At 34.1% G+C, this 10,801-nt stretch overlaps 1 pseudogene; it reads left to right on the top strand.

Moving 5' to 3' along the window:
- Positions 1-4,519: 4,519 nt before the first annotated feature.
- Positions 4,520-5,763, top strand: LOC141718358 (protein NRT1/ PTR FAMILY 4.5-like; annotated as a pseudogene).
- Positions 5,764-10,801: the final 5,038 nt, after the last annotated feature.

The following is a 10,801-nucleotide window of genomic DNA, read 5'->3' on the forward strand; positions in this document are numbered from 1 at the left end:
TTTTGAATGATTCATTACAGTGTATTCTTACCTCATTATAGTGTAATTAACCATTTATGGTAGCATATTTTTACATTTTTAGGCAGTTAAATTAACGTATGTTATCATAACATGAGCATATATATATATATATATATATATATGAAACCCGTATTTAATTATATTTTCGTAATGACAACTAGGTAGGTCATGTATAGATGGAACAACATATGGATAAAACATGGATCGGGAAAGACAGGGACACATTAGAGTACAAAATCAGGGTTGAAATTTTTTTGATTTATGCCGAAGATAATAGTAAAGATCCTAAGAGCATACCTTGTCCATGTTCACGATGCGGTAATTTCAAAAAGTTCTCTATAAAAGTTATTAGGGTCATCTGTATGAGAATGGGTTTAGCTTAAGTTACATTAAATGGATTTGGCATGGGGAATCGATGACTACTTCTAGGTCAACTGCTGCTTCTAACACAGATCAGGGTCCTGATCCTAATCCTGATCCGATAGAAGCCTTTGGTGTTTACGAAGCAACATATAATATTTCTGGGGCTGATGATTACGATAAAGATTTGTATGAATTCAAGAGGTTTGTAGTTGATGCTCAACAACCTTTATATGAGGGTAGTGAATGCAGTAAACTAGATTCAATGTTAAAATTGCATAACTGGAGGGCGTGATTTGGTATTAGCGACAATGCATTTACTTACCTACTATCTTCTGTGGGTTCCTTACTTCCTCAGGATCATGTCTTTCCAGTTAATGCATAGGAAGAAAAAAAAACCTTATCTAATTTAGGCCTCGAATATATCAAATTCCACGCATGTCCGAATGAGTGTGTTCTATACATGGGTGTAAAAGAGAATGCTTCTGAGTGTCCCAAGTGTCATTTATCTTGTTGGAAGCTGGGGAATGATGGGAAAGTTAGGGTTAATATTCCAGCGAAAGTAATGTGGTACTTTCCAATTATTCCCAGATTTAAACGGATGTTTAAATTTGCTTCAACCGCTAAACTTTTTACTTGACATTCCGACAAAAGAATTCAAGATGGCCAAATGCGTCATCCAGCGGATTCACCTTCTTGGCGAAATATTGATTATAGGTGGCCAACCTTCGGTAACGAGCCAAGGAACCTCCGCTTAGCTTTGGCGACAGATGGTATCAACCCACTTAATAACGGTCTAACTAATATGTCAAGTTGTTGGCCAGTAGTTTTGGTAACTTATAATCTTCCTCCATGGTTATGCATGAAGAGGAAGTTTATGATGTTAACCGTACTAGTCTCTGGTCCACATGAGCCTGGTAATAACATTGTGTTGGTGTGTGTGCCCTAGAGACAACACTATTATGTTTATGTTATGAAACATTTGGATTATTAATTATGATTCTATGGATTATTCTTTAGTAATTTATTATATCTTTATTTTCTGCGATAAAATGTTAGATTAATAAATGTCCTTGGAATATGATATATAAATCTATATCTCTAAGTACGCAACTTAGAAATGAGATTATGAGAATAGTATTGATATTCCTAAAGGTCCCTAGTCAAGTATTATTGTTAAGGAACGATAATAAATACATTAAGACTAGTGTATTCGTTGACTGATGATCACATCTCATTGATCATAGGTATGGTGATACTAAAGTTAAAACACAAGCACATTTATTAAATACATGGTGCTGGATTGACCCGTTGTGAGATACTACATGTTTAGAGTGTCATAAGTTAATCTCACAGTGATAATGATGTATTGGTCCTTTGACCTGAAATCATTATATTTCTATACGAGAATTAAAATACTTTGATACTCACTACTAGAAAATCAGCATTAGACATCGCACATTAGACATCAGTCAGAAAAGTCACTGATGTTAAAAGCCTTTTTTACATCACATAAAAAAAGTGATGTCTTTTTGGTATGTTTACATCAGCTTTTGAGTAAAGTGATGTCTTAGTTGTTCTTTTAAAAACTACGTCACATCAGTTAACATATAAACCGATGTCCAATTTTTTTAACATCGGTTGACATAATAACCGATGTCTAAGCTCAATTTTAAAAAATTAGAGCCCGCTGCTTCTCCCTTTTGCTCCCCGCCCTTAGCCAAATTTTTTTCCCCCTTAGTATATTTCCCCATCCCGCCTATTCACTCATTCACTTTAATAATATTATAACATAAAATTAAAAATAAATCAAAATCAAAACAAAAACAAAAAATTACAATCTCCACAAAAACAAAAACAAAAACTCATTCAGTCATTCCCCCTTTCTCTCTCGACTGCTAAACCTAGAACTCTCAAATATATGCTTACTGTCTTTCCCCCTTTCCGATTAGACCTTGAATCTCCAATTAAACCTCTCAATTTCTTCAACTCATCTCTTAATTTCTTACTGTCTTTCTTTTAAATGTTTTTTTTTCTCATCTGTTTCAATTTTTGTGACAGATTCGAAGATTAAGGAGTTAAGTGTGTTAATTGAAGTTTAAGGTGAGGAGTAGAGTTTCTTGGAGCTAAATCTTGTAGCTAAGGGTTTATTAAAGCTTAAATCTCGGAGCTAATTAAGTTGGATTTTGGTCTTGGAGTTTGTTGCTGTGTTTTTTGGGATTTTGGAGCTTGCTTTGTTAGGTATATTCTTCTTTACATATCTATTTATATATGTTTGGGCTGCATTTTGTGTAGTTGTATGTATGCATGTGAAATTGAAATGTGTAGTTGTTGCATGTGTAGTTGTATGTGTAGTTAAAATACGGATTTATATGTAATAACAAGTGCTTGTATATATTTGTGTTTGTGTTGTTTGTAAATATATTTGTGTTTAGTCTGTTTACTAATTCATATTATAATCTTAAAATCATGTATTCAGATATTCTTAGTTTTCCTAGGCAGAATAATTCAGTTTGTGTCAGTGTCGAAAAGATGCTACATGGCCATTAAGAGTTCAAATATAGTATATTGCATTTTGGGCAGTAGGTTTCTTTTGGTTACAAATTTGCTTAGAGTAATCTCCAGTTTCTGGTTGTGATATATCATATATGAAATTATATTTAAATATGCAGCATTGTCTTTGATTTTTAACATAACTCTGATTACAACTTTGCAGATTATAGATGTTGAAAATTTGATAGTAGCACCAATATCAAAAGCATCAACTAGGCAAAGAGTTGGAAGGGCAGGAAGAGTACGTCCTGGAAAATGTTATAGGTGCTGAACTGAGAAGTTCTCATTTTATTGACAATAGTTTCTTTTTAGAAGTTGTGCCTATTATTATTATCTATTCTAAATATCAAGAAGATTTTAATGGTTTAGGTGTGATACTGTGTCCAAATTCTGCCTACTGTGTGCACAGTTTGAAGTGAATTAGATCTTGAAAAACAGGGCGTGATATGAGTTGATAATTTTCATAGATTGATGGGTGAATATCTTCCATAGCATCTCTCCTGGTTTGAATTAGGGGTTACCTGTGTAGGCCGAGTCTTGAATAATTTCTCCCTTTATATCATCCAACTAGACTTAATGAATAAAATACTAGTCGGTAGGTGTTTATTATATGTAATTTCAGCTTTGATTGATCATTCTAGGTTTTAACAGCTCGATAACTCATGATTTTGATATTACTCTTTCATATGTGTATGCATGTCTTTTTCTTTCTACTTTTTGAGCTTATCTCTGGCACTGGATATCTCTGTTGTTTTTTATTGCAATTATGTCCAAGTTCCACCTCTTTGGTGTTTTTGTTATTGAAAATGGATGGTTGAATTTAATTATAATTCATCTTCGGCATTCTTCTCAAATATCACTGCATGAGTTCTTGTTCGTAAATTTATTAAGTTTTTGTTTTGATTTTGCTGGAGAGCAAGACTTTGTTGAATAATATTAATTTGAGCTATACGATATTAGGCTCTACACAGAGGAGTATTACGTCAATGAATTGTCTACAGAGGGGATTCCAGAGATTCAGAGAACAAGTCTTGTTTCCTCTGTAATTGATGATGATGCCAAACTTACTTCACTAGCTAGTTTCCAAATAGCTGAAATTCCATTAGTATGTTGCAGTATATCTTTCTTTTAAAAAATTGAATAATTTTATCTTTCTTCCTGAGTACACACACATGAGATGCCTGGTATAATTTCTGCACTTCTCTCTGTTATCCAAGTGCAAAACCACCTACCTAGCCATATAGTAAACATAATTTATACTGATTTCATGATTTCTAGTACTCAGAATATTTAACTTTATGTAGGAACCAATGTTCTCAAATGATCTTAGCTTCAGATGAGCTTGGATGTTCCAAGGAGATCTTAACAATTGCTGTTGTCCTTTCCATACAGGTAGACTCTCCCCTATATCATAATCTTTTTGGAATTCTTCATATTTGATCTAGCTGTTTGCATAACATAGAAATATAAACATCTTGAGTTGAATGATACAATAATTGTATGATAAGTTACATTCTAAGAGTTCTCTAATCAATTGTATACATATAGTCTACACTGGATCTTCAGAATTCTGCAAATATTTGAGATGCTTAAGATATTACTAATAAATCAATGTGAGGCTGCAGATAGTAGCCAAGCTGCGATTCTATACACTGGCCTATATTTAGTCGCATTTGGGGCTGGTGGACTAAAAGCGGCGCTTCCTTCCTTGGGAGCAGACCAGTTTGATGAGTCAGACCCTGAAGAGTCTAATACCCTTTCTAGTTTCTTTAACTGGTTCCTATTTTTTGTTGTTACTGGGGCTATCTTTGGTATCACTTTCTTGGTCTGGATTAGTGAAATTGAAGGCTGGAACTGGGGATTTGGGGTGTCTACTTTTGCAGTAGCAATCGCAATCTTGTTCCTGTGCATGGGAAGATCACTCTACAGGAACAATGTCCCAAAAGGAAGCCCACTCAGTCGAATAATGTAGGTGTGCACCATTTTGTACAATTACACAGGATGTATGCATGGTCATTGTAATTGCAGATAGATATACTTTGATGTCCATTATTTTGATGGGGATAATTCATGACTTCAAATGCTTTTTCTAAAACTAGGTATTTGTGGCTGCAAGTAGAAACCGTAATCTTTCACTGCCAGAAAACGCAGTAGGATTCCACGAGGTTCATGATAAACAATCTGAGACTCTTCACAGAACAAATCAATTCAGGTGCCTACTCTTATTCATCTTAGCTAGCTAGTGGAGATTCTTAGTGTTCGGAAAATTTAATCTCTCTATATTGCAGGTTCTTGGATCACGCAGCAGTTATTGTGACTACAGATTCATCTACTATTAACAATCCGGGACCCTGGAAAATGTGTACTGTGACACAAGTCGAGGAAACAAAAATTTTAATTCGGATGCTCTCGATAATTTTAAGCACTATCTTCATGAATACATGTTTGGCTCAACTCCAAACTTTCAGCATTCAACAGAGTAATACGATGGACATAAATCTTCTTGGTTTTCAAGTCCCTGGATCTTCAATCCCTGGCATTCCACTAGTGTTTATGTTTATATTGATCCCAATATATGATCGTGTCTGTGTTCCAATTCTCCGAAAGTTCACAGGGATTCCCACTGGAGTCACACACCTCCAAAGAATAGGAGTTGGACTCGTTCTCTCAGCCATTTCTATGGCTGTGGCAGGAATAGTAGAGACACACCGCAAATCTGTTGCTGTCGAGTACAACATGGTTGATTCTGCAGAGCCTTTGCCTATGACTATGTTCTGGTTAGGTTTCTAATATGCAATATTTGGAATGGCTGATATGTTTACATTGTGAATAGTCTAGTAAAGCTCATGTTTTTTTTAAAAAACTTCTGTTGCAGTCTATCTGGTATCGTCCAGGGGATCACAGAAAGAGCTAGATGAAGCAAATATGAGATTTGCTGCTGCCGAGGTTTCATCTCAACTCATGTTTAATTTATATAAAGCTTCAGCTGGTTTAGCAGCTGTTAAATTTTAGAAGAGCTTCAGCTGGTTTAGCAGATGTATTTCTGTTTGGGATGAACTATGTAAATGATCGATGGTGGATGTCTAGTACTTACTTTTGCAGTTATGTAGTTTGTTTGGATTATGAAGTTGGGTTGGTGGTGGATATATGTACGTAATTGGTATAATCTATGGTAAATCAATGAATGTATGTTTGTTTTTGCGTTTGTTTTGGTTTGGTTAGTTTTGGAATGGTAAAATGGCAGTTGGTATGTTTTTGGATGAATCTTGTTTGGGTTTTGGGCATTTGATTGAAACAGGGGATTCATGAATAAAAAAAATAAACAAACATCACTTCATGAACAAAATAACTGATGTAAAATGTAGTCAAATAAGATATTTCATACAATAAACTGATGTCATAAGCAGGCACATATATCAGCTCACAAGAAATGACTGATGTAAAACAATATAATAGATATCACATTTTGAAAGAACTGATGTTAAACACACACAAAGACATCGGTTTCATTAAAAAAAGAAAGGTACGACATCGCTTCTGATAAAAGACTGATGTAATATGTTAAGTTACACATCAGTTTAACAAGTTTTTCGATGTTAATGTATCATATTGCTTTATATGTGATAAGTTTAAAATGATATACATGACATATGAATGAATAACTGAAACCATAGTGAAGGTATACATTGAAGAAAAATACATCACATTGTTAAGAAAAATGATGTCTAAACTGTGTATAGACATCGGCTAATAAGCGATGTGTAATGCACCTACCTTTCTCATCGCATGCAAAGACATCGCTTGGATTTTAAATAGACATCGGCTAATAAGCGATGTCTATTGACAAATTTCTAGTAGTGACTATTGAAAGTTATCCTTAACCGGGTAATAATAAAAGTAGACATTGGGTATATTATGAATCGTATGAGAAAAATGAATGATCTAGATGGGATTTAGCCCTCCTATATTAAAGGAGTGATATTATTGGCCTCTTGATTGAGTAAGACTATAAAATGCATGGCCGTGCTCAAATAGTGATTTGTTTAATAGTTTACTCATTGATCAAGGAAAGAAGGATTAAACGTTAACAAAGGATGACACAATGCATGCCTCGAGTTTGATCTATAATATAAGGCTAAAGGGATTATATTACATTGTACATTATTCACGAAAGGTTTAATTGAATCACCAATTATTATTATTACTTGGAGAGCAATTATGTATTACTAGATGCCACTAATTGTTTATAATTTTATTATTAGAAAATTAAATTATGCCAACGTAATAATAACCTAAAGGGTCACACACAAAGAACGTTTAAAATGAAGTGTTATTTAAATCATGAATTTAAATACTTTATTGTTGTTAATTCGAATTTAATTATTAAATTAATTAAGTGAGACTTGATTAATTATATATATATTAGAATTTGAATTTAATAATAAAATAAATATAAAATCAGAATGGGTCCTTTTAGAAGCCCATTATGATTAGGGTTTGGCCCGAATCCCCTCTCTCCCTATATATACATTAAGATGTATATTTTTAGGGTTTAGTTGAAATATCACGTTTTTGAGAAAACCCTAGCAGCTCTATATCTTAGAGAGGCTAGAGAGAAAGAGGCAGCCAAATCGGCTAGTACCGGCTCCGGTGATCGTTGGACGATCGGACGTTCGTGTGGATACCTTGGAGAGCAGATCTTTGAAAGGAGGGCTGCTGTATTTGTTCATCAAGATCAGAATGTTCATCACTATCAGAAGGAAAGCTTTATTAAGGTAAACATCTAATCTCCAAATTAAATGTCGTGTTTCGCATGGATCCTGCGTTTGGTTTTTATTTTTTATATTTATTTTTGATTTTTCCGCTGCATTTGTGCCACGAATATCAACAATGGCATCAGAGCTACTTGCGAAACGTTTTAATTCGTTGTATGTTTACAATTTTGATATAAGTGAACATGTATATAATTTTTGGTGCGTGTATATGCCTGTATATATAATTTTGAATATGTATGTATACATGATATTCATGATGTATTTTATAATCATGTGATGGTTGTATGTATTGCTGTGTAAGTATATATGATATATTTTATTTTTATTATGGAGATTGTATAATATGCGATTTTTGAAAAAAAGCTGAACATATTTGGTGAAATCTGTATCCAGTGTCCTATTTTTTCAAACGATATGTGTTTTCCGACTGGAATCGGGTCACTAAGAAATACTGACAAAGTCAGGTTCGCGTCTGTAAGCCATTGGATGTCGTTACAGGCCTTAAAACAATGATTTTTAGTTTTTAGAAAGCTAATTTTAATTTTCTGAATTTTGGTAAATATGTTATGTTTGATTATATAGTCTGAACTATGATATGTGATACCATGTTAAGATTATAAGTATTTTGTTATGTGTCATGTGATATTATGGTGCATGGTTATGGTCTTAAGACCCTTTAGTTAATGGTTTTTATTTATGGTTTTAGTTTCTAAATACGACTTGCATGTCGTTTATTCTTTGTAATTTGTTTACCTCGAATGTAACTCGAGTTTTCTTATGTAAGTACATTAGTATAGGTTGTTTTAATGTAATTTACTTCAAGGAGGCATGATCCAAGAGGAGAAGCAACAATCTAGATAAGAAGAATGAAGACTTGTAATTGTATTTATATTATTCATCATAGATTGACCTTGATCCTTTCATTATCTTGAAAGGATCACATAGGATAAAGGCCGTAACCAAGCACGTTTACATACCGTACTTTACATATTGATGTATGAATGTATGTATAGAATAGCTAATGATGCATGCTTTAATTAGATTAATCATGCATGAATGAATGTATTAGATACGTCACCCATGCCATGCCTGCTAAACAAGATAAAATCTGTAATGACTCAAGATTTAAAAATTTACAAACGATTATGAGATTCTCATGTTTATGAAACACTGAATAAAATACGAATCTTCTTTATTTCTGACATGGGGCGATTTTGTCAAAAACGGGTTCATTGAACTTGTAAGGTTGTGGGTTTTAAGCGAGACCGATGTGACTCCCTCACTACCTGGAAATCAAACCATTGACGAATATTGATTTGAAGTATTTTATTCAAGGAAAAATTGGGAATCTTTTTATGATGTGATCATGATCGTTATAATACTAACAAAACCCTAATGTTTATATTAAGTTGTTTAAATTCCTTCCAATATGTCCAACGCGTTAACCCCTAGATCGATAAGGAGTGGGTTCGCCAGAGCGAAGTACTCCCATCTATCGTGGGACGGCGTGTTGAAGTATATGATACTTTTTAGACCTTTGGGTTTGACTTAACTAAGTTACCACAATAGGATTGTGAACTTAGAGGCATAGAGTTTGGTGAGAATTATTGGATAAATAAGAATAAATGTTGTTCCACTAAACTATCCAAGAGTTGTATAGTTGATATAATTGACAAATATTGTCTACCTTATTGAATCATGTTTTAGGAGTAAAGCCAAAGCAGAACTAAAACATTGTGAAATTTGGATCTTGGCTCACTAGAAAGTATATAGAAGATATTCTTTTCGAATTAATAGTTAGGGGTATTAATTTGATAAAAATAGCGGGAGATATATATTTTGAATATATATGAATAATCACTTGAACATATTTTAATAATCATCTGTAGACTAATTTATCTTATGCATTTTAAATATTGTAGATATCAAATGGCAATCAATTCAAACAACTTCTCTGTACGATCAGTCCTTGAAAAGGACAAGCTGACATGAACAAATTTCCTTGACTGACAGAGGAACTTGAGGATTGTCCTCAAAAAAGAGCGCAAGCTCTATGTCATAGATATCCCTCACACTGCATCTCTCCTGAAGGAGCATCCCGTGCTCAACATAATGTTTATCAGAAACATATCGATGATGACACGGATGTTCAATATCTCATGTTAGCGACCATGAGTGCTGAACTTCAGAAACAATATGAGAATATGGATTCTTATGATACGATTGAGCTCCTTAAATGTATGTTTGAAGGACAGGCTCATCAGGAGAGGTTTGATACTTTCAAATCATTGCATGCATGTAAGTAGGGAGAACGTGATCTGGTTGGACTGTATATTCTAAGAATGCTTGGGTATATTGATTACCTTGCCAAGTTTGGTGCCCCGATTGCTGTGGAGCACCAGATTGACCTAATTTTGCAATCTTTAAACAACATCTATTCTCAATTTGTGATGAATTAAAATATGAATGAGATAGATAAAAACCCCACTGAATTGTTGGCAATGTTGAAAAATGCTGAGACCAATGTTCAGAAGGCGTCCCCTACTCCCATGTTGATGGTGAATAAGGGGAATGCCAAAGGAAAGGGTAACTGAAAAGGCAAGAGGAAGATGGGATCTAAATCTAATGCCAATCCGAAACCTGATCCGACCAAGGCTTTGAAGCCTAAAGGTGGTGTTCCAAAGGTTGGTGATTGTCACTATTGTAAGAAACCAGGTCATTGGAAGAGGAACTGTCATGCTTATTTGGAGGATCTGAAGAAGAATAAGGTTGCTGTTGTTACTTCTGATTCAGGTATTTATGTTATAAAAGTCAATTTGTCTACTTTTACATCTTGGGTATTAGATACTGGATGTGGTTCTCACATTTGTATAAATATGCGGGAACTGCAGGGAAGTAGGACATTGGCGAAGGAAGAGGTCGACCTACGAGTTGGCAATGGAGCAAAGGTTGCTTCTTTAGCTGTAGGGACTTATCGTTTATCGTTTCCCACTGGGCTTGTTTTAGAACTAGACAATTATTTTTACGTTCCTGCAATTTGCAGAAACATTATTTTGGTTTCTTGTTTGGACAAGAAAGGTTTTTCGTTTTTG

This window comes from Apium graveolens, chromosome 1, assembly GCF_009905375.1.
Source record: "Apium graveolens cultivar Ventura chromosome 1, ASM990537v1, whole genome shotgun sequence".
Classification (NCBI taxonomy): Eukaryota; Viridiplantae; Streptophyta; class Magnoliopsida; order Apiales; family Apiaceae; genus Apium; species Apium graveolens.